The following is a 25009-nucleotide window of genomic DNA, read 5'->3' as shown; positions in this document are numbered from 1 at the left end:
TCACATCTGCATTTTTCTTGACTTTGTTAATGGGTTTTTTTCTCTCAGTCAGTTCCATCAAACAGGTGGTTATTTAGTATTATTTCTATAAGTGGAACATTTGTTTGCATGTGTAGAAACTTAGAGGCACCCATTTCAAAACACCAGTGATTAGCTGGTTGATGTTAAGTGTTTCATGGCATGCACTGGCTCTCCTTCCAAGAGAGAAGGTGAGGGAAGGGTAGGAAAGCTTTTCAAGTTTTTTTAATTGAGCAAACTATTATTTAATTCTAAGGACATCAAAGAAACCCAGAAGAACCTCAAGTTTTGAAGCAGAAATGAGAAACTTTGTGCACAAAAAATGGGAGGCTATGAGCTGACATCTACAAAGCTGAAGCTGGAAATAGAAGTTTGGGGTTCATATTTTCTGGGCACATGATATTGTAAGATGTGTTTTAATCTGGGTAAGTGATACATCTTACTGTGCAGATTCACAGCTAGAGTTATTGCCTGTAGCTTTATGAACAAGAAGGGTTTTGTTTATAAAACAAAAGATGATAACAAAATAAGGAACATCATGGCTAAGTTAGTAAATCCTCAGCTATGACACTTTCAGTCTTTTGGGAGGTTTTTTGAGGGCTTTAATACCTTGGAAGATAGTTCCCAGAAGTAACAAATGTCAGTAATGACTCATCCAGGGGTTTCAGTTATCCACTTTATAAATAGCATTCTAAGTGTTAATTAAGCCTCACAACTCTATGAGATAGATATCTCTTTCATTCCGATTTTAAGGGCCATGTGGCACTGAGAACCCAGAGATTATGTTCTGTTCTCCTCTTACCTAATTGTCCTCCAGCCTGGGCCTACATGCTACATACAGAAGAAATTAGGAAATACTTCTTTGAGCCTGAACAGTGATTACTTGAGAAAATGACAATTGCTTTCTAAGCTGTGCGCTCTTCCGTACATCCCTGTTGAGTACCTGACATGGATCTAAATCCTCACAATGCTCAGAAACCCTAAACAGCTTTTCCACTGCAAACATCATTTATCAAAGCTGTAATAAGAGCAACTTGCACAAATGACTTGAATACAATGGAAAGTCTGTAAGCTTCCACCGCCTCGGTGAAGTTGTTTCCAAAGTTGTTATAAAACAAAGGGTAGCTTTCCCTTTTATTGTCTTGCAAGGATCTCGTTGACTACTACAGACCTGAACTTTGACCTTGTAGGCTATTGTTCTTACCAAATTATAAAATATTTATGAGTGGCTAAAAGACACAGCCTTTTTTGTTTTCTTATAAGATTCTCACAGCAGAGTGATCAATTTTTTTTTTCCTAAATTGCAAGGGTTTATGATGTGAAGCATTCTGCAGCTAATGGTTGCACTTGTAAAAGTAACAAAGGAAAAGCAGTAAAAAACAAGATCTGCAAATCACATGAAGCCTAGTCAAGTAGCAAATAATCTTCGGAGGTGACTTTTAGTAACGAGAGAAGTCAGAGTGCCTTGACAGCTTGCTGCTTTTGTTCCTGTTACAAGACAGTCCAATGCCCCTGTATCAGACCTTTGTTAGCCCAGCTCTGTCCCAAATGGGTACCTTCCACATGTGCCTTAGCCCTGGTAGAAACAAAGGCTACTTGACATGACCTCTTTTCCTGTGCACATTTTAGCCTGGAGCCATTGGTCCAGCCTGTCTTAACTGATGACAGTCTTCCAGGTGCTGTTCTGATCTTAATCTTCTGGCTGAACCACAGGCCTAGCATGGTAAGCTATAAATCTCCCCAGGTCACCAAGAAGTCTGCTGGTGTCATTTCTAATTGACCTCAGGGTAAAGAGACCAGCTTAGTTCTTAATTTCCTTGGTTTACAGATTCACAGGCTGGCCTTTCCAAAGTGGTGCTCATGACTTTTCAGTAATAAATTACACCGAAATGCCTTCAGCAACAATAATTTATGCTCTTTCTGCTGATCTTATAACACATGTTAATTGGAGGAAAAAATTATTTATAGAATGTTTCAATGGAGTATTGGGAGGGGAAAAAATAGCATTGGAAAGCCAGTGTTTTCTACTGAGCAAAATCTTTTGTGTAAACATATTTGGAATTTTCTCAGGCTTTAGTAAGAAGAAATGTTGGGATATTGGAGGTAAAAGCCAGTGGGTGCATAGTGGGACATTTTGCTGTGTATTTCAGGATGGTGATCGCTGAATAGCTCAGCATTTTTGTGCTGGGGGTTGAGCACTGTGTCTTTGGTTGCACCCACCTGCCCAGCTCTAACAGTTTTTTAAGTTGTGGTAGTGCTAATAGGTTATTTTCTGGGTGTAGTATCATGGAAGGATATGAGGAAATACTTAAACATCCAGCAGAATAGAAGTTCTTGGTCAGTTTTACATGAAGTGGTCTTTTGATTGAGTAAGAAAGGGTTTTGCTCAATCCATTACCATACTTGAAATATAATCGGGAGTTAGAAACTGATTCAAAGCTTGTTGAGCGACACCTGGTAACCTTACTGTCAGCAAAACCAAGAGTTTTTTTTTTATTTTTATTTTTAAAGGTGTTTTTAGATGCATCAATCAGAATTTTTTTCAAAAAGAAAATACAACCAATCTTAATTAAGGCACAGTTTGTTAGCAAAGACTTGCTATTAAAATACTATAATAATAATTTAAATAATTAAGTCTTTAATATTTGGGTTTTTTTACCAGCCTTCTGAATATGTATGAATTTTAAAAAAGCTAAATGTTATTCTGTTGTGGAATAAGCCAATACTAAAGTCCTCTAAGTCTGAACAACAATTTCATACTTAGTCACAATTTCTAGAATTCCTGGAAAATTTCAAAATTGTTAGCTCTGATTCTTATCAAACTACATTTTTAACTAATGCTGTATAACAAATATCTTACTTTGTGCCCATTTTCCAGCACTGTTCTGGGCTTAGTTACTGCTTCTGAACTAATCCTGAATAACATTATTTTATAATCTTTCCCAAATCCTTTGGCAACTTTTCTAGAAGGCTTTTTGGGAAAGCTGTGCTGTGTAAACATTTCAAAAGTGAAACAAAAGAATTTTCTACCCTTTTGTGAAGACTGAAATATTAAGCACAAACATGGTACTTTTACCTATTAAGTAAAAGAAGCAATTTGAAAAGGTGCCTTTTAACTGTTCTGGTTTTCAATATCAGCTTTATGATATCTCTAAAAAGTCATTTAGCACCTTTCAAAAATACAGCACTAATTTCCTGATAGACAAATGAACTTTACTATTAGGTTTGTTTTGGGAAGAATGACTCATTTATTCAGTTCACTGCTACTGACTGGTTTTAATTTGTTATTGATTCCTTATGGATTGTCCAAGTCACAAGTTATTTCTTAAGAGTTGTGCCACTATTTAATTTGGCATTTCTGACCCAAGCTTAGCTCATACACGAAGCTGTGGATTTAAGACACTTAAATTAATCAGCGCTCAGTCTAGTCTCATACTTGTGGATTACATTTATATTCCAACAGCATTACTGGAATGGTCTAACCAAGGCAAAAAAAAAAATAAACACACTGAGCCAGGAAAAAATAAAATTCATCTTTCAACCCTGTTTCTGCTCTGGATGTTCACTTTCCTTTTAATCAGTTAATTCTGTAAGAAACTTGTTTTAGAGAAATGTGCAGCAAGGTCAAGTCATGATGTCCCCTGGGGCAGGGAGCGTGGTGTGGAACTAACACATATGTGAGAGTGCAGATCCATGTCACGCTCTGAAGTAAACGTCTGCTTCCTTCCCAGTTCTTCTCAGAGGGTTTTTCATAACCTTACCAAGCAATTTCAATTTTTCCAAGTTAATTCCCTATAGTAATTGCTGCAAATACCTGCTTAATGTTCATATGATTACAGTATGCTTTTATCTGAGACACACAGGAGTATATCCAAGATCTTTTATATCCCATGTGAAGTCCTTGGTTGTATCTACTCAGACTGTTTTCCTATTATGTTTTCTGACAGCTGGATGTTGAATATTAAGAATCAGCTCAGGAAGCAATCAGGAAGATTGCAGCCAGTCATTGTATAACTGTCCCTTAATTAAAAAATTTTGTAAGGAGATTTTGCAAATTTGCAAAAGGTAATGTAGTCTGGTCACATGCTGCTGAAGCACTAGCAGAGGCTGAAAAATAATATGGATCTTAAATAACAAAATCAAGTTACCTTCAAATATAGAAGAAAAAGGTTCTAGAAGTCAAGTGGTTTCCTAAAGCTGTTTTCCAGCTAAGAAAATTCTTCCCCGTTCCTTGATGTTTGATGCTTCTCATATATGTGTGTGTAGAAATGGCACAGACATCCATACCATCACCAGCTCCAGCTCTCCCAAATAATCTGTGCTTCTGCTTCATCTGAATTTAGATCATGTCAAAGGCATTAAGACACTAAATTAAGTGAATATTTAGTTGGGTTATCAAAAATAGTCAATCTAATTAGGTTTTCAGCTTGCTCAGGATCAGGTTATTGTAGGCAGCTTTGTGCACTATGCCACAAGCTGAAATGTACCTTCTGGAGATGCACACGGTGTGAATTCCAAGAACCTTGTCTGACTGCACAGCTTTATGTTGCCTGCTCTAATTTGCAGTTAGAAAGAAAAAGGTGTTTTTGTCTGCAAAATGTAGATGAGTGTGGGTTAAATCACAGATGCTGCTTTTTAGTGCTGTCAAGGAATGCTCCAAGAAAGACCCGAGTTTCTGTATTGTTCTAATGACAAGATCATTTCCCTTCAGTTAAAAAGGAAGATAGTTGCAAGCAGTTTCCTCAATGTGCATTTTTTTTCACCCAAACCTGCTTGAGTGATGTGGGCTGAATTCAGGCAAAAACCCGTGGAGCTTTGCCTCATGCCCATCAGTGTGTGTAGCTCTGCTGGGGAAAACACCTATGCTGGCCCGTGAGCACACACACGCACAGCCTGCCAGAGGTCTGACCTCTCCTCTTGCAAGATTGAAGCTTGGAGGAGAAAATTCCCTCCAGGAGTGAACATAATGACATTTTGATCCCTTGAGAAATGCTGTGGTAACCCTTCCTGGATTCTCACACTGTTTGGATTTTATTTTTAGCTTTGGCATTTTTGATGATTAATAAACATAATGTTGCTGAAATTACTCTTCCAGTGTAATGTTACCTGAATAAAGTGTTAGACAGTTGAGTAATGAAGCTGAAATGATAGCTTAGGGAGAAGCATGTGCTACAAGCGGCACCAGTTTGTAGAAAAAGGCCTGTTTTGGTTTTGTTCTGCCAGTGGACTTTTGGCTTGTTGTTTCAGAACACTTGCTAGCTAGTGAGGCACTAAAAGTGTGCAACAAAAATCGATGGAGTTTTTCCATGTAGTGGGACTCAAAAGGAAAGTACAGTATAGAGGTAAATTTCAAATGTACTTTTCTGTTACTCTGGACTTATACTACTGGAGCTCTGTAAAAGAAGATTTTTACCTGTAACATCTGCTGCATAAGCCAGAGAACATTCATTCCTAAGGGGATTTTTAATATTTAATTGCACTTGCAAAAAAGTGAAAAATATCATTCCACACACATTTTCTAATTTTGTTAAAATTTATATTTGTTCCTATCTGCTAGTCTTTATGATACAAAAAACTTGTCAATTTTCTGCTACCTTTATTCTTGATAAATAAGTCACGTGAAATTTTTTTCATTACCATATTATAGGTACACATTAAAAATAAAAAGAAGAAAATCTAGTGGTGTAAAACTGAACCTGCCAATTATTTCTGAGAAACTTAACACAAGAGACTTGTTTGTAAATGTTATGAATGGTACTCAATGAAAACTTTGTTTGATTTCACTTATGTTTAGTATAATTTGTTCTGCTCTAGGGCATCTTGAGAATAGGAGATTGTACGCAAATGAATACTGAGTGAAGCAAAGATCATTAAGAGAGGAACTGGGGGGGAACCACACATGCTGGACACAATTATGTGTGTGTGTTATATTATGCTATCTTGGACACATCAGCACTGACTGCTTTGTTCCTTAGAATGACCTTTGATCAAGAGAGACTGCATGTGTCTTTGGTCATTCCCACATCCTAGGCTACTGTAGATGAAGGGAATTTCTGTGGTGTCTTAACTATAATCTCACTGGGAGCTGCCTCATTGTGTGCAAACACTCTGGTAGATGTCTGCCTTGTTGGGAGTTTACAATTGGAGGAAAGGATGGTGGCATTACCTCAAGCATACTAGGCATTGTGCCAGTGTAACTGAGCAGATGGTGACCCGTGGGTCATGGGACTATATTTCTGAGATAGATGGGAAAGGAAATTCTACAGTTTGCAGACCAGATGGAGAGTTCTCACAGCACTGGCTATAAGGAGTGTATCTACACGTGTGTGTGTGTGTGTGTGTGTGTGTGTGCTTGTGTATGTGTGTGTAAGAGAATGTCAAAACAGAGTAAATCGGCAGGTGGATATTATTGAGTGTAGGAAGAAAAACTTATCGGTGGTTTTTATGCAAGAGGATGTCAAGTAATAAAGGTATTTCATGTGGCTGTTAAATGCAGCATTCACAAGTTTCCTACTAGTTTCTGTGCTTCACTCTTTTTTACATTATGCAGCATTTTAATTAGTTCTATATAAAATATCTGTGATTAAAGAGCCCTGTTGTTCTTATTCTGAAAAGATTAGTGATTTATTTCTGTCTAGTATTCACTTTATCCAGTTTTTTCTTTCAAAGTAGTGTTAGTTTCCAAATTTTTTTTTTTTCTTTTTATTAACAAAGAGGGCACCAGGTGCAAAGTTTCTTTACCTAAAAGGATATTCTCTGTCTGCCAGGATTGCTTTCTTTCCTCTATTATTATTTCTTGAAGGTTTTTAGGTGCTCTCAGTTGCATCACTTGATGGGTGCTTGCAAAGCAAAACAGATATTCTTCAAGCAGTAAAGAGAGTTTGACTTCCAAGTATCAACAGCTGTATAGGTTTTGTTTACACTGAAAAAATTCCTACTATATTGATCTGAAAATAGAGAAAGTATTAAATGTTTGGAAGCAGAGTATGTACTTCACTAGATGGACTAATAGGTGCCTGGCAGATTTTCTGTATCACAAAATAATACACTATCACTAAAACAGGGAAGAGAGGTCTTTCTTTTCCTGAGAAATTTCATTTGATTCTCTTTTAATGAGTCCATGTCTTACTACATAACCCATGAACCATTCCAGGAAGGAAAATTCAGTGGTAGGATCTCTTTCTCAAGATGGAAATTGCATAGAAATCAATTTGAAGTACCTCCTGGTCTCTCTGCAATAATTGTGACCGCAGGAAAGGACAGTTATTGTGCATTGTTCAGAGTTTAAAAAGAAAGTCAAGTCTTGAGCTCTTTTTGCTTAGTGCTTTGTTTTCCACCTGGAATTAACTTTTAAAGACAACAGTTCAAGACAAGCCTAAGGAATCCTTTAAAGAATGAAGAGCATAAAATTAATAAATATTCAGAAACATAAACTATAAGGGCATAAAGTTTGTTCATTGCTATGTTTAAAGAAGTGAGGTAAGTGGAGATAGTATTAGCTATGCTCTCCAGTCAGTTAAAAGTGTATACAATAAAGGAACTACAGGAATAGTATTTGCCATGGACATTTCTGAGATATATTGTCTAGAGATTTTTTTTTTTCCTTCAGTTTCCTTAAAGAGTAGTATTCACTCAGAATTGGATATGCTGACAACATTTATTTGAAAAACTTGAGAATAATTTTTCACCATTGTTTTAATCTTTCCTCTGAATTTTATTGGCATTTAACCCTACTCCTCAAAGGTAGCTTTGTACCTTTTAAACTCAGTAGAGTGGTAAAAGCTTTAAGAGCGGTTGTAGAACTGGAATGATCTCCATGCAGTTTTCGTTTGTCCTATGCAAAGTTGGGAAAAGGAGGAGGGAAATATGGCTTTAGGTACTCAGCAAGTGGTAGGAGTCAATAGAATTTGAAAGCCAAGGTCTGGACAAGGTTTCATCAAGTAAGTAGTCATGTCCTCAGCAGCAGGCGCCTTTGGAGAGGTCAGTGGATGCCTGCCTGTGGGGCTATATCAGGACATGCTGGCTCATGCATGTGGCAGACTTTTAGGTGTGTAGGTCACATTTATGGGCAGAGACTTTTACCTAGGTAGTTACGTGCTTCTGAGATAAGAAAACATGTCACTGAGGTCAAGATGCCTAAAGAGGTGGTACCTGTCTTTGTGTCTGTGTCTCTAATCCCATGGCCTGGCCACAGGTAGTGGAGCACATGCCTAACCTTTGAGCAGGAATGGTCTCATTAACTGAAATGGGACTACTCATGTGCTTATAAGTTAGACACATGTTAAAATGCTTGGTTGAACTGGGGCCCAGATTTTTATTTTTATGGAAAATTCATATGTGCAAACAGTAATAACATAATTAATCTCTTTTCGTGAAGTGTTGGTTTTAATAATTTTACTCAGGGCTTATTGTGCATAGTACCTTTCATCTTCAAGACCTTTTACAAACATCAGTGTAGGGATTTAAATTGGATGTAGGACTGTGAAAATTGCTCAGTCTTGTATCTGACTTTGGAATTCTGTACCTTCACGTTCTTGGCAGGAGGCTCCTGCCATACAGCTGGGTTGACTGAACCAGGAACTTTGGCTCTGTCTCCACTTAGCACCTTGGCAAATTATCTTCCAGGTGGAATTTTGGAGGTTGTAAGTGGTTTCAAACTTCTTCCAAGTCCAGATTTTCAAGTTAATGACTTCATTCGCCTCTGAGTGAAGCAGGGGTGGTGATGTAGGCTGTGTTTGGCATGCTTGGCTCTTATCCCTTCCTTCTCTTCACCGCAAGCAACTCAGAAATCAGAGAAGGACCAGAAAAGCACATTTGAGGTACAGCCATAATTCTTGTTGGCTTCAGAATGGCTTGGAGTACATGCTCAGATCTCAGTGTTACCTGTATATTAACTCAACACAGCATTTATGTCGATGTGTAGGACCTCAGCATCTGAGGAGGGAGGACTAATTCCAAAAAACATTTCAAAGGCATAAGAAGCATTTGAGGTACAGTGATACTGACCATTGATTCCACACATGATGCTCCCATGCAGAGTATTTTCCCTCACATAAGGCCTTGCAGAGATATTTGCATTTTCTTCAGGGACTCGAGAAAGCTCAGTTATTCTCCAGCTTGGTTAGCTGACCTGCTAGAAACACGTTTTCTCATTCCTCCAGGGTGTAACCAACCTCACACAGCTGCTCCCTCATGCCCTCCATGGTGGTATGGGGGAGAAAATCAGAAGGGTAAAAGTGGGAAAGCTTCTTGGTTGAGGTAAAGACAGTTTAACACATAAAGCAAAAGCCACAGGTGCAAGAAGGCAAGGAATTGATTCCCCCCTTCCCAAGGTTGGGCAGCTGGGCAGCCAGGCTCCATCACACATAACAGTGACCGGGGAAGGGAAACACCATCATTCCAAACATCCCCCTTCCACCTTCTTGCCCAGCTGTATAACTGACCCTGATGCCATATGGTGAGCAATATCCCTCTGGGCAGCTGGGGTCAGCCGTCCTGACTGTGTCCCTCCCAACTTCTCGTGCTCTCCCAGCCTCCTCACTGATGGGGTTGAGAGGCAGAAAAGGCCTTGGCTCTGTGCAAGCCCTGCTCAGCAATAATGAAAACATCCCTGTATTACCAGCACTGTGTCCAGCAAAAATCAGAAACATAGCCCATGTTGGCTATTATGAAGAAAATTAACTTTACACCAGCCAAGACCAGCATCATGTGACCTTGTTTTTTTTATCTGCAAATCTCAGGAGCAGCAGCTAGGTGAGAGAATTTAGAATTTTGACTTTTTTTTATCCTCTCAGGAAGAAAATGTCCTTAAAAGATTTTTTTGGTTTAAAAGATTTTGGTTTATGCAGTTTTTTTCAGCAAGAGGGCTCCTCCTACTGTTGCAATTTCCTTTTTAAAGGAAGATGCTCAAGTTATTCAGAGTAAAATTTCGTATCAGTTCACATTGCAGAAGAGAAATGTGGAATGGAGGAATGAGGTTGTATTTTACGGAGAAGGCGCCTTTTTCACGTGGGTGACCATGAAATACTCAGGCGAGTTGCTGTCTGTGACATGGCTTCCTTATTGTGCATTTCCTGATGGTTCCCTTGGAATATACAGCAGCTGAAATATGGGGAAAGCCCTCTTTTCTGTCCCACAGTCATCCTGAGTGATGACGTTGCCCAGTCCTGCTTTTTCTCTTCACCTCTGCTGGAGGTAAGGAAGATGTTTAACTTGTGCCTCAGTCGAGCACATTACAAATGCATGAAATGAGTCAAAATATCATATGAGTGAAGGGAGTAATTAAAGTGCTGCAGTTGCAAGCAGGCAGATCCTGTAAAAAGATGAACTCCAGGTTATAGGAGGTCCTGGATTTAATGGCGTGCTAGTGTTCATGGCTAATGTGTGTGCTGCTGTGCTGTGCTTAAGCGATATACGTGGGAACTCCTGAAAGATCCTCTTCACATAACTAATAAGCCACTAGAAATTCTTTAAAGGATCACACCCTTTAAATAAAAGTATTGCCTCATTAGGAATATCAGAAAATAGAGAGTCTGAACAGAGATGAAAATGGAGCTTGTGACTTAACAGTGTAAATGCAAACCTAATTAGTCTGGTATTTTAAAGTATTAACAGGGAGCCATAAAATAAGATGGATTGGAATGAAGAAATTTGTTGTAAAGAAATTACTGGATAGCGACAAAAGCCCAATTTATTAACACTCCATGATGTGGAAACAATGAAAAGGGCATTAATTACTTTACTAGTACTGATTTTGCACCGTTGCCCAAAGCAATTGGTTTATTGACCTCTCTTTAATCCTGAATAGTTCAAAAAATTAATTTCAGTGGCAAAAATTAAGTTCTGTGCAGGAATGAGTTCCGTGAAGGAGATAGTTACTCATAAATAGTACAGAGTGGAAAAAGTCTTTTATAAATAATATATACATAAAATAGCCTAAGAGTGAAAGATTGTAACTATTTACAAAAAAGAATACATATAAAAAAAATAAATTACAGACAAACACAGGTGTTTTCAAAGTGATGTAAATACTGCCTTACAAAAGTCAGGAGAGGTGAAGGGGAACATTTATAGAAACTAAAAATAAGGAACTTCCTTTTAGGAATTAATTGTTAGGAGTATGTACTTAGAGATACTTAAACTGAAACTAGAAAAGCATACTAAATATGTCTTCTTATAGCCACTTTTCTTGAAAACAAATGATCTGGCACTGATTGAAAACTAAAGCCTACATATGCAGTTCTAGGGTGCAGAGAATATTACAGATATATAGCCAGGTGTGTTTGAAGCATTGTATCATTTATACTCGGGGTCAGAAAGAAAAGAATTGATTAGCAATTTGTGACTGATCGAGACCTTTTTTTTAAACTAATTTTACCATAGAATCTTATTTGGTTTTTTGTCAAGGCCACAATGAACAAGGATGAGGACTTCAATGATTGTATCTTTAGGGTGTCAATCTTGATATGCACCCAAAAGACTGATAGCAAACAAGTAATTTTGGCTACTGTTTGGTTTGGCGTACATTAAGAACAAAAAAGTTTGTGGTTAACAGCTGGAAGTGGGTGGAAACCTGTATGGAAATCAATATAATTACAGTAGACAAGTGGTCAAAACACACCCTGTTAAATGTCCAAGTAGGAAGGCATGGGATACAATGCAGTGTGTAGTGCTGGTGTATGTATGGTTATAGCTGGATCAGTAAAATTCAGTATACTGTCACTTTCAGCTATATAAAACACCAGCCACTATCGAAGCAGAAATATTCCTTCTTTGAATGTTGTTATTTCTGGAATATCTTGCACTCAAATTAGGACACTCTATTCAGGCTGTCTTAAACTCTATCTAGTAAGTTTATTAATGTGCTCAAATACTTTAGAATCATAGAATCATTTGCCTTGGCTCAAGTAGCTACCAGTTGTCATTGAATCATAAAATAGTTTGGGTTGGAGGAGACCTTTAAAGGTCATCTAGTGCAACCGCCCTACTGTGGACAGGGACACCTTCTACTTGACCAGGTTGCTCAGAGCTCCTTCCAACCTGCCCTGAACACTTGCAAGAATGGGGCACCCACAGCTTCTCTGGACAACCCATGCCAGTGCCTCACCAACATCATAATGAAGAATTGTCTTTCTCTGCTCCTTTCTTTCTTGTCCTGTTTTTACTCTTTACCTTCAATAGGAGACTCCTGCCTTTAGGCATCAGTTTGCATTTTCTGGCTTATAGTACCCATATAAAACAGTGATGTAACTTTATCATGAGAAATATGAGTGGTCCTCACTCCTGTCAAGGTTTATAACATTCAGCTGGTTAGGCAATTTGCCTATATTTAATGTGGAATCTGTAGGGGGTCAAAAGAGTTCAGTTAAGAGATATGATCAGCTACACTGCAAAATCTGTAATGTTCCTAGGTTTGGAGAACCCTCTCATTTATGTTTTATCTCATTTACCTTAGATATCTAGAGAAGAATATCAGAAGGTACTTAGCACTTCAGGTCTCTTGGGGTAGATTTGCTGACCAGGATCTTGTCTGAACTACTTGGGTATATTAATGAAATACTTGGTTTTAAGTCTGTAGTGCATAAAGCATATCATCTTGTAATGGGAGAAAATTAAGTCTACTTACATACTTTTAAAGTTACAAGTGAAAAAAATGTTTTATCTGCATTATTAAAAGAGATCGTAGGAGAAACTGCCTGTTTGTATTTGCTTGCAGTTTTGTTACTTAGTTAAGTATTATGTTGATATTTAACATTTAATTTAAACTGCAGTTATTCTTCACTTCTTAGTGTGTGGGAAAAAAAGAGTTAAAACTGTTCCAAAGTAGATTTTTTGGATAGGTGAATTTTGGTCTTCGTGATGGTAGCTGTTATTTCCATATGCCTTCTCTTTGGCTTCTGTGTTTAGAAAAGAAAGGTACTTAGAAAAGGAAGAGTCAATTTAGTTTTCTATTCAAGCAGAACACTTGGATAAACTATTTAGCTCTGATTTCCATTTATCCATTCACAAAGGATGGAGAGGACTTCATGCAGGAATGCTGGTATTCTGTTACAGAGTAGCTTAGTAACCTAAATTTTCCTAGTGAGTATTCCTGCAGAAACATTCACAAGCTAAATTTTATTGTCTAGAAGGAGGTAAGCTACTCTTGAGCAGTATTAAAAATAAGGAGTGATTTCAGATTGGGTATTTTTGAGTGGGAGAGAGTGTGAGTAAGTCTTAGATGTTGAATTTCTACCTGCTGCATGAGAGATGCAGTGAATGAAAGTTGGTTTAGTATGCCTAACTCTTGAAACTGGTCCTGCAGCATCAGAACATGACTGGTGTTCTTACATTCTGGTGTATTCCTCCTTGAGATCCCTAGTGAAAGCACTGTGTGTTACCACATAAATGTTTTGGGGGTTAGGTTTTTTTGTTGTTGTTGTTGTTGTTCCTTTTTCACATTTAGCTCAGCTGGTTGTTGGAGGCAGCCTTTTCTGTGCAGAATTTTTTAGAGCATAATAAAGCTTTCATTCATAGGGAGGGAACCTGATGTTTACTTTCTTTGGCAGAATTCAGTAGTCACTCACCAGTAAATCTAAAGTAAAAGCAGGCACGTGCAGATATCGAAGTGCCTCTGTGCCCTCTGTGCCTGGGTGCCTGGGGAATTGGAGTGAATTTGGAGTGAGTTTCTCAGAAGTGAATGTCTCTCCACTGCAGTGCTGACAAAGGATCTACGTGATGCTAATCCCATCTGCAAGGTGGCAGGTGTTACCAAACTCGCTCATGGGCACACAAGCACCCCTGCACTGACTGCTTGACAAAGAAGCTGAAGCCAAAATACACACAGAAACTGGGCTCATTTTCCTTTAAAATGTGTTCCAGAGAAGCAATAAGAGGAAAATGAAAGAATTAATTGAGTAAATGGTAGAATTGTTGTTCTCATCTTATGCAGAAGGAATCAGGCTTTGCACTTTTTTTAAAAAGTGCTGTAAATCAGCACCTGTTTCCAAAAATTTCACTGCAGAAGAATGGAAAAATACCCAGTCGACTTCAAATCAGATAAGTACATTGATAAAACCAGTTCTAGCCACAGGCATATTTGAAATCTCAAACTTCACAGACCTCAGTATCTAAGTAAGCCCCAGAATTTGGGTTTATTGGTATAAATTCAGAGGATAATCTGATCTCCTTTAGTTCACTATTTAAGATTTACCATTTAGGTTTACGATTTAGAAACTTGAGATAAGAAATATGTAAGAAATGTAAATGTAAGAAAATGCAGTTCTCGTTGTCCCAACAGAAATTGCTCTCACTCTCTCTCTCACATTCTTCCACATCTTGTCTTTTCTGAGGGCTCAGGAAACCAGCATCTCCCAGGTCTACTGATTTCCACTCCATGCTCTGTGTGGATACAGATATCCTTCTTCTGTCCTGGCTCTGAAAACATGCCACAGTAATTCAGACCAAAATAATGTAATACTTTTATACTGAAATACTGGTACATCACAGCACATTGCCACCTCACACTGAAGCGCTGGTTCATAGCATCTTTTAAAGAGATTCAAAGGCTCAACAAAGAGAAGAATTTTCTCTCTGTTAATGAGTTCAGTGGCAGCTAAACTTGTTACAAAGACTTTTAGATGATTTTGTAAATAGTAAGGCTTTAAAAGGAAAATGTGTACAAAGCTGTTCTAGATTCCATCCAACAAAGACACTGTATCATTCGTTTCAAAATGTTAATGTTTTTTTGTCTCTTTGACTTCATTTTGGTCAAGCAATCCCATATAAGTCATCTCAGTGTAGCCATTATTTATAGCTAATAATCTCCTTTAGCTGCCAAACCGAAACTAGATCTCCTTCACTGTTGAGCTGAAAGCGCTTTTCTTTCTACAATGTGCTGGAAATGTGCCAATTTACCAGTTCCATTAACTTAATGAGGTCTGACAGCCTGCAGCAAATTTTCTCATAATCTCTCTTGGATTTAAATTTGGTGCTGCACAAACAACTGAGTATGACCAAGTAGTTGCTTTTTAACTCTATATATTCTAAACAAAATTCTTTACTCAGCTTAAATACAAAGCAAGCCGGAGTCTTTCTTTTTATGGTGGGCATTTTTTTATTCATTCGGCAATGATTATATTTACTGATAAACCTTTTAATCTCAACAGTAATCTGAATGTTGTATTTGTGTTGATCTGTTAAACATCAGTATTAAAACTGCAAGTGCAAGTGATTTCAAGTGTAATGCTGTTGGTCGTGAGAGAAGGATGGTATTTATTTATTTTTATAATACACCTGAATAGTTATATGAGCTGTGAGGTTATGTCATGATTTTCACAGACTAATAAATAATCACTCTTATAAGGTCAACAGTAGTTTTAATGCAAGGTTAATCCTTAGCTTCTGTTTCCTAAGACTTCCAATGATTACTGTTCACTGAAGGCTGTAATATGTTACTAAATCCACAAGAAACAGAATTGCTTGGCAAATTGAATGGGACAAAAGTAAGGTCTTGCTTTCTCATGCTTGAATTCTACCTCCCTACCAGTGGCAGCCATATGCTGAAGGCAAAGCTGAAAACATGGTTACTTACTCATTGCAAGAATACTGGGATTTTATTTGTATTTTTTCTTTGTATTTTTTAAGTACATCAGGTTTTTCTAAATCTGGTAAACAACTTTAACAACATGGTATTGCAATAGCAAATTTCTACATTGCACTTTAAAAGTGAGCTTGAAACAAAGGTTTGATCTGAATTTAGAATGGTCAGGGCTATTTCACTTCTCTGTATTAAGGCTTGCACTGTGCCATTGTTTCTCATACCAGCATTTCCCAAGAAGCTGAAAATTTTGTCTTGAAGTGCTTTGGACATTACAAGACCTCAGTACTTGGGGTAGGAAGTATGTTGGAGAAATACAAAATTTGAAAAGTACTTAAAGTAAAAATATGCCATCTTGGGCTGCCTCTTTATCTGGAGGGTCTCCTGGGCTTCGTGTGTTTTGTATTTTATCATTCTGTTTGGAAGTATTAACTTCACTCTATAAATATTATCAAGCTGAAAGTTTGTACCTCAGCCCAGGCCACAGTCTTTTCGTTAACATCCAATTCTGCAAAATTAATGTGTTAGTCCTCTGTTTAATATATTTTTTTCCTGAAACAGTCTTTTGGTGATCTGTTTCTGGTTTATGAGAGGGGAAAAAAACCTTTGGCCTCATCCCTGCAGAATCTTTCAGGGATGTTTTACCTTTTGTGAGGTATTGCCCACTGCACTCTGTAGAAGTGTCCATATACTGACAGCAGCATGGAATTGTTACTGCAAGCTCTTTTAGTTAAATTAGAATACTTTCTGTTTCTGAGTCCTGGAGAGACTCATTCTTATAGAAACATCAAGTTTTCCTGTGTGGGGACTTCGAGCAACTGTTCCTATTTAGGTAACAAAGGAGTCCAAATAAGCAGAAGTTAAAAATTCATCATATATGTACAGTATTACATTTAATGAATACTAACATCTTACTCTTCATACTGGGAGCTGTGGCTTAATGCTGAGAGCAGGGAAGTCACCTGGATGTGCCTTTTTTTACATATCTGATTCCAACATCCTGACAGTATGAACATCTACAAAAGGTTTTAATTTTATGTTCCTCAGCCTTCCCAGAAATATTTCCCCCACCATCCTCAGGCAATATCTTTCTTGAGGCCTTGAGTGTGCTTGGTTAACCTTAAAATCAGAGTTTTTGTATATTTTGTTGCTGTTATGATGTTACTCAAGCAAGTGCCTTGCAGTGTCTAGGGAAAAGGATATTTCGGAGGTGTGGAGGGGCTTTGTGCTCTGCTGAAGCACTGAACAGTCTTGTAGCAAGGCTGGATGTTTCTTGCTGTATTTCTGAAAATCTTCTGTCAAATTACTCATATTAGCTCAATGAAAGTTGTCTGAAGTGATTTGAGATAAGGTGAAATATTAGAAGAATGAAAACTTTTCAGGGCATGTACCCTTGAGACAGGCAGGTACTGTTAAGTTTCCTTGACCATCAACGTAGCAAGAACATGTAACCACTGTTTAATGCCATCTATATATCAGGCAACTGTGCTTTGAACTAATAAACTTAGACTGTACCATTATTTTTTATTTTTTATTTTTAACATCAGTAAACCTGGTGAGGCTAGGTTCCTGCCAATGACCCTGCTTTTATAAAAACAGTCATTTTTACACTTTTTTCCCACATAATAGCAATTTAAATGGAAATTAAATTTTCAAAATAATCAGAAAGCATCGTTAGGAAGACTACATTAAAAACAAAAAGTGAGAAACAAAAATGCAATGTGAAAAGAGCTGTTAATACTTAGCAGCTGTAGTAAGATCTCTCTAAATTTTCTTCTGTTTTAATATAGATTTTGTATTCTTCTTGTCACTGTTCTATAAATGGTCACATAAGTATTGCCTTTCATAGGCAGACACTTGTTTGTTCCTTGTGCCTTTATAAGCAGAGATACACAAATATTTTAATGTATATATAATGCATATATGATCATAAACTGGGAAGTAACCTGGCATATGTTTGTGCATGTACAGTGTTTGCCTTGCACTTTAATTCATTGTGCTTCTAGGAAATGCTGAGCTTGAAAAATGTTAGTTCACCAGTATAAACCTCCCTCATTTTTTTCCTCATGTTCTCATTCTTGATTGGTACTTCTGAAAAAAAAAAAAAAGAGGAATATGTTCAAATAATTTCACAGGACTCTGAATTTTTTGCTTTTCCACAGGCTTCCCATGTACCCTTGGAAAAACGGTTTACTACACCATGTTTTGATGGGGGTCTGGAAAAATGTGGTTCTGGAAAGCAAGAAAGTATTTGATTATGTTTTCTTAAGTGAGAGGGCTCCATAATAAATCTACCAAACAAGTCAGGCACAGCAACTTCTAATGAACCCTAATTTGTAAGTAGTTTTTAATGGGATGAAGTTGTCCTCAACAACAGATCATAGTATTTGTAAGAAACTGCACTTCGATTTTTTAGAGACAACCTTGGCAGATGTTCAGGCAGATGTCCAGGTGTCTAAAGATATTAGAAGAAATTCCAACCCAGTGACATCAATAGCAAAACTTTTATTGACTTCAGCAGGCCAAGATTTTACCCCATCAGATCTGTGCTAACCCTTGTGAAAGGACAGCTCTCCACAAATGGAAAAAGATAAGAAACAATTTTAGTCCACATCCTCTTTTATTATGTTGTCTCTGCCTTTTATGTTCTCTTCAAGAACTAATGTGAATGTGCCTTTAGTAAATATGTGAGAGAAACACACGTGTGTGAGAAAAACTGAGAATAAATGGCATTTCCTTGACATTCTCTTGGTTCTTTTTCACTGACAGGTAATTATACTGTGATACTTCCAGTATATTGATTTAAGCACTGTCAATGCCAGCTTCTATGCTGTAATTTTTCCTGTTTAAAGATAGATAACCACTATGTTGAATATTTTCCCTCAGCTTCCAAGAACTGCTCAATCTTCTCCAAGCACATCTTTTAAATAAAAAATAGTGACTATTGTAAATTGTTTTAATTGTTGAGAGAACAGAGAGCATGTTCCTGCTGAATTCAGAAAAAGAAAAGAGTAATTTCAGGTCAAAAGTTCTCATGTTCAGTCATCGTTGCCAATTATCCTCTTAGGTGAGGGTACATTATAAAAACTAAACAATTATATGTGATTATGTAATCCACATGTTTTTATTTAAGGCTGTCTTAGTAACCGAGTAACACACATGAGTAACACACAATAGGGCAGATTTTTTTATTGCACTAGATTCATACCAGTTATTTTTGCTCTTGCACAAAAATTCTCTAAATTGCCACTGACTTAAAAGAGGGTTCTTGGACTTCTAGCCTTTAGGCCTTCAAGTTATATGTAGATCAGCATGTTTTAAAATGGTGAAGCTTATTGAAGCTTATATATTATATATCAAATCCTTGCAAAAACCAACAAACTTGAAAGGGCCTGACCTCATTTAGGGGATACAATATTTTCTCCATTTTGTATTCCATTTATTTTTTCTTCCAACCAATTACTCTTAATATTCTTCTTCCCTGATAAAGAAGAGAATTAACTTTGTGGTTCAGTATAAGCATTCCAATAATAAGCAAGCAAATATATATTTATTCATATATACACACAGGCAGAAATTAAAGCTATTATCTTCTATTAAAACAGTAAGTATTGTGGTATTGCTACTGATAAAGCATTTTGTGCTGTGCTGATTAATGTGAAGTAAAGTAAGATTCCATTTTTCATCTACAAGTTCACATCTGTGAAATTCAAAATAATAAAACCTGTCTTTTGGAAACCAGATAGGGGGCTTTAGCCTTATTTTATATACTTACCTTGTAAGGAGTCAGTAAGGTAAAGGAGTGTCCAGGTATAGTTTGTACATAGCTTAATTTGTGATGTGGTCAGAACTGTAAAAGAAATACTTATTACTGAATTTTAAGATTAACTTTATAGTGCTTTACTTTTATAATTTTGAGTATCAGAATAAAAACAAGCTTTGGGATAGCATTTTGTACTAGAAAATATTGTCTGTAGCCACCTAAGACTTTAATTTTATTGGAATGTGAATCTTAAGCTGGACATGCTGTTCAGAAATTCCACAGTTGCTGTTCACTTAAATACATTGTAACTGCATTCAACCCAGATTAAGAAAAACATTCTGATGTGAAAAATAATTTAGGATTTTATTTGGCCTTTATTTTAGACCTGACTGCAAACAAATAATTGTCTTAATGGATTGGTATCAATGTGTCCCTGGAAAACAGCTACGAGTATAAGTACAGGCTGTTGTCTAGGAGAAAACATTTCAGCACCCTCCATACCTCTGGGGGAAAAAAGGAAGTGGAAAAAAAAATAAATCACAAATTCAATTTAATCACAGATTTATACAAATAAAAATAATTTTATTTGTTTATTTTCATTTGCTTTATTTTGTCTGGTTTGTGCATATATACACACAGACAACACACATAAATACCGTTCAAAAGAGGATCATATTTAAACTTATAAAATAAAAAGTATTCTTAGGTGTATTTAGACTTGCATTTAAACATAGGCAGAGGCATTTGGTTACAGCACAAGTAAGACAAATTCGACAATCTGTTCTAGAGAGCAATGTCATTTTAGTCTTCTCAATAAAATGGCAGTGGATAAACATTCAGAGAACTGAGCAAAAATTGCCTCATGTGGAGCTTCTCAGACTCATCCAAATCTCTTGGGTTTTCAAACTGTGTCATGAAAGTCTTGAGGGAAAAGATTTTGAGCTGATTTATTGTTTGTTTGTTTGTTTTTTCCTGCTCCCAGTTCAGACTGGAAATTCTACAAAAGTGGTCCTTATTGTGGCATTTTATCATTGGTGCTTCATGTCTTGACCTGCAAACAGAAATAATTAGTGCAAAGAAAATATATTTAAGTCTTTTTAAATATAAAATCCCAAGAGTTTTCCAAAACTCAAAACATTTGTTTCTGGTTTAGTCTGAGATTAAGTGACATTGTTTTTGTTTCAATTAAAGACCGGACTTTTATCGGTCTAAGGCAACTCTGAGATAAATGAATACTTGGTAGGGTTTGCCTGAGTGTTTTTTTCTGTCTGTTTGCATCTTTAGGAATTCATTCAGTGTGTTTAAAAAAACTCAGTGCTACCAAGAAGTGCTAGAGGCAGAAATTCTCAGTTACGTGCAAAAGGCACATTTGCCTTGCGCGTTAAGCTCTGCTCTTCTCAAGAGATGCGGCTTTTCATAGGTTTTAACTTTTCATTGGCCACTCCCTGGCATTCCTACAGGGATAAATTGCCCATGGGATGAGCTGCAGTCACAGCTCCAGAGCTGCTCCCCAACAGACATCAGCCCTGGCTTGAACAAAGTCATCGCTGAGTCCCTGACCCTGAAATGCACAACAGAGCCTTCATCTCGTGCATGGTCATCAGTTTTCTACCCACAAGGAGCTGCCCCTGCCTGGCTCAGCATTTTTGCATAAACTGCAAACAAACATAGATTTTTAAGAGCTTCCCATTAGGGCACTCCAGGATGGAGTCTCTCTGGCTGCAGTCGCTCAAACTTGTTTGCAATTTGTCTGGGTTTGGTTTTAAGCAGTTTATCAGCTTGGTTTTCCTTATATTCTGACCAGACTGTTACTTAATTTAAAACATGATCAGTGAATCGTTTAGGCTGGAAAAGACCATTAAATTCATAAAGTTCAACCATTAACCCAACATTGCAAGTCCACCATCAATGGTAAGAAAATATCCTATCAATGATAAGAAAATAATAACAAGCAATGAGTAATTAATGCATTTTATACTTGCCTATGGAAAAGTTGTAAATCTGTCCAGTTCTTCCACAAAGAAAAACATCTGTAAATGGATTGCTGACATTACAATTCAAAATCAGGCTATAAATACCACCAAAACTTCCAAGTTTTTTCCTGATCCAAATATCTTACTCACAAAATCCTCCAAAAAAGGCTACATCTTTACAAGCCAAGCTACTCTAAAAACATGCAAAGAAAGAGAAAATATACAACTATATTAATTATTTGACTATCCCATTAAGCCACAGCTTTTCACAGGATCAGACACCTCAAGGCCAAAATGGGACTTGCAGACCTGCAGGCCAATAAATATCGGGTTGCCACTACTTGTAACAAATTTTAACGTGACATTTACTCTTATAACCTGGCATTTGCTTAGTACAGGATAATTAATAGGATTTTAAAGTTGAATTCAGGATACGTTATTTGTTCGTCAGCAAATTCCAGGAAAATCAATAGTAACTCAGAAGTGCTGAGTGAAAAAGCAACTTTAATTTTCTTCTACTGGATGTTCTTTCTTCTGTATTCTAAAAGCCATGCAAAAACTGAGTTATAAAATTATGTAGGGGGAAAGAAAGGGGGGAGGAGGGAGAATATCACCTGCACTTTTGTGTGTGGAAAAGCCTAGATAATTACCTGTTTGCACAAGTACCTGTGGTGTTGCTCAGGCTCTCATTAAGGTCTCAGTAGACTGACCTGGAGAGAGTGTGCTTTCACAAACTGGAAGGAGAGGAAAATAATAAGGGCATAATAAATAAAAAGGGCACGTGAGGGGAAAGAGAAAATAGAGCCTTGGAGCCTGGTTTAGCTGAAACACACCATGGAATACCCTTGGCTGGTTTTCTCATACCATCCTAGCCAGGGAGGAAGGCAGCATTAAACTGAAACAAGAATCTCTTCCAGGGGTATGATAAGGCTATGCCTGCACTTTTTGATGTTGTTTCAAAGCTCATAACTGTTTTCCAGTACCCAAAGTGAGCAGGGCTTAATAATAAAACTGAAATTTAAGACTTGAAGAATGTGAACTCTGCTCTTGATACGAGGGTGGCATTGTGCATTAGCACCTTCAGTGCTGATAAACACTCCATGAAGCTCTAGAGCACAAATGAACCTAGTTTTGTTTCAGTGTTCCTGCATACTTTTAGCCTGCTCTCCTCCCTGCACTTGGATTGTGAAGAGCTCATGGATATAAAGGCAAGCTGTAAAAGTAGCTGGTAGAAAAGTACTACTGATTTTCAGTGCACTTTTCCCATTTCACACTTCCCCACTTTCTCAGAAGATTCTCAGTGAGGCATCACTGAGGTGTCTATTGAAAGTCTCCTTGCCTTCCGTATCACTTTAAAATACCTTCTCACTTTTGGTGTTTTCAAAATCAAAGTTTACACCTTTTTTTCTCCAATTCTTGTTTGCTTTCCTAGACAAACATTGTATATTAATTACTATGTATGTTATCTTATATAAATAGATATTTTTATTAAATAATCAGTCAGGAATGGAATCATTTATGGCCTTGTACTGCAGCTTATCTGCAAAGTGCTTACTAGGAAGGGCTAATTAGGTTTGGTAAGTCCTTTTTCTTCCAAACCAACTCTGGTCTCATAAAATTTGAAAGAACAAGTTTTTGCTTTGTTTTAAGGCATCTGTATCATTTGTTTAGCAGAGAAAGCATGGTTGCAAAACCAATAGCTACAATGAAGGCCTAATTTTACTATGTTCCTTTTCAGCATTTGTGGTCCTCAAGATGTGAGGATTGTATGCTCTGAATTGTGTTCAATTGTCACAAAAAAAGGTGTGGAACTAATGAGTAAGGAGAAATAGGAAAAGGTTCTGCTGCAGAATTGGTTGGTAAAGGGCAGCAAGAGGGGAAATGTGGAGAGAAGTTTGCATGATTATTGAGTGGTGGCACACAGAGTGAAGACGGCTCTGAGATTTGATGGCTGAAGTCACAGTGAAGCTATGAAGGACTGTGAAAATGGGGACAAAAAGCTTGACTGATACAAGAGAGAGGAGGAACCCCAGGACAGATCCAGAAAACATAAAGTAGAAAAATCTGAGTGTAGGAAAGTCAGAGGAGGAGAGAGAGGCCAAGAGCTAATGTGAAGGAAGGTGGGTAGGGAAGAGAGCTGGCTCACAGGGATATGGAGAGAAAGGAGGAGAGGAAGGCCTGATGCAGTGCTCTTCTAATTGCCTAATTAAATTAATGCAGTTCTGATTTGAACCAGCTGAGGCTCTGGCTAAATCCTGATTCTACCTCTTTTGTAGGAAAGACACTTGAAAGTGAGAGCTATGTGTGCATCTATTTTACACACAAAAAAGGGAAATTCTAGAATGAATAAAGCCCACCTAAAACTTGCCAGGATCAAGGCATTTCTGCTCCCTATGCTGAGTTGTAACTGAGTTGATACTTAACCCTTACTGAGGAATTACTGCTTTGCAAAAAATGTATGTTGCAAGGCTGTAAATTTACAAAGTAATCTGATATTTCTAACAAAGTATTCAACTGTTAATCATCACATATTTACACAATGAAATAGGAATATTAAGAAATACATTTTTTTTTCTATGTAACAGAAGTTAAATTGAAATATACAGCTGGGCTTGTTAACAGTTTCTTAATTAAGAGGGGGAAAAGTAATTAAAACACATTCTGTTTTCCATATCTGACTTACCAGGGGATAATTCTAGTAAAAAAAAATACATTTTTGAGTTGTGCTTGTGCTTTGAAGCGCAGAAAGAAATGGAGTTCACATACCAGAGTAGTCAGTCCCAGCCAGTTTCTGTCTCCAGCATATCAGCTCATAAAATTCCCTGCCTTTTTGCAATAGTAATAACACAGTGTATTCTTTAACTATTAGATTGAACAAGAGAAATTGGATGTTTCAGGTCAGATTTTCCCACACAAAAGACACAAACCTTATTAATAAGTGTGTATCTAGAATCTTCCGCAACATGTACTCTACATTTTCTGTCTTAAATGTCTTCTTGTATCTACAAATTTTCCAAGTTGCTACTGATCCCTTGGCATACTGGTATGCCAAGCCAGTGTGTAGGTTCAGGCCTGTGCTCTCCCCTTGACTTCATGCACGTAGTCCTGCACCCACTGTGGCAGGATGGGGACTTCAGTGCAACTTGGTACATTTGGGCTTGAACTTTTGCCCTGGATGTGCTTTAAGGAAGGATTTATCCGTCTCTTTGGAATCCATAACTCAGTGAATGTGATGCAGTCCCTATTTTTAGTGGCTTTCAAAACGCAAAGTGCCTCTTCCCTCTTACTCTCAGAATTTGTGAACATATGGAATAGGTCAGGTGATCACAGTAATTTAGATAGTCTCATGAGATTTTTCAGAACTGTATATCCATCCCAACCTAGTTAGATGGTCTGATGCACGTGTTTGGAAATCCCAGTGGCATTTGTATACCAATATCATCATTGGGTTCACAAGAGACAAAGACGATGTCTGGATCTGAGCATCTGCACGGAAAAAGTGAAGCCTTGGGCAGTCTACTTGAACTGGGACTGTTGCTTGTAAAAGCTTTAGTGATAAAAGCATGAAGATGGAGCCATTGATGGTCTAATCTCAAGTTTTCCACAAAGTATGTATTTGTGAATAGTCAGTCTTTGGTTTGAAATTGTTTAAAAATAAAAGACATTACTCTTGTGGTT

The 25009-nt window shown here is 37.3% G+C and overlaps 1 protein-coding gene and 1 long non-coding RNA gene across 7 annotated transcripts in view; one reads left to right on the top strand and one right to left on the bottom strand.

The window, feature by feature from the left end:
- The window catches only part of KCNQ1 (potassium voltage-gated channel subfamily Q member 1), a 330957-nt gene that overhangs the window by 187286 nt on the left and 118662 nt on the right, over nucleotides 1–25009 (top strand). The window lies entirely within an intron of this gene.
- On the bottom strand, nucleotides 19920–23511 carry LOC147652507 (uncharacterized). The gene is made up of 4 exons (XR_015288036.1): nucleotides 22165–23511; nucleotides 21982–22065; nucleotides 21341–21388; nucleotides 19920–20409 (listed from the first exon to the last, which is right to left on the bottom strand). It is a non-coding gene; the product is annotated as an uncharacterized LOC147652507 (long non-coding RNA).

The sequence above is a fragment of the Cyanistes caeruleus genome, chromosome 6 (assembly GCF_971803275.1).
Source record: "Cyanistes caeruleus chromosome 6, bCyaCae1.hap1.1, whole genome shotgun sequence".
Classification (NCBI taxonomy): Eukaryota; Metazoa; Chordata; class Aves; order Passeriformes; family Paridae; genus Cyanistes; species Cyanistes caeruleus.
The sequence above is the reverse complement of the archived record's forward strand: the minus strand, read 5'-3'. Positions and strand labels throughout refer to the sequence as shown.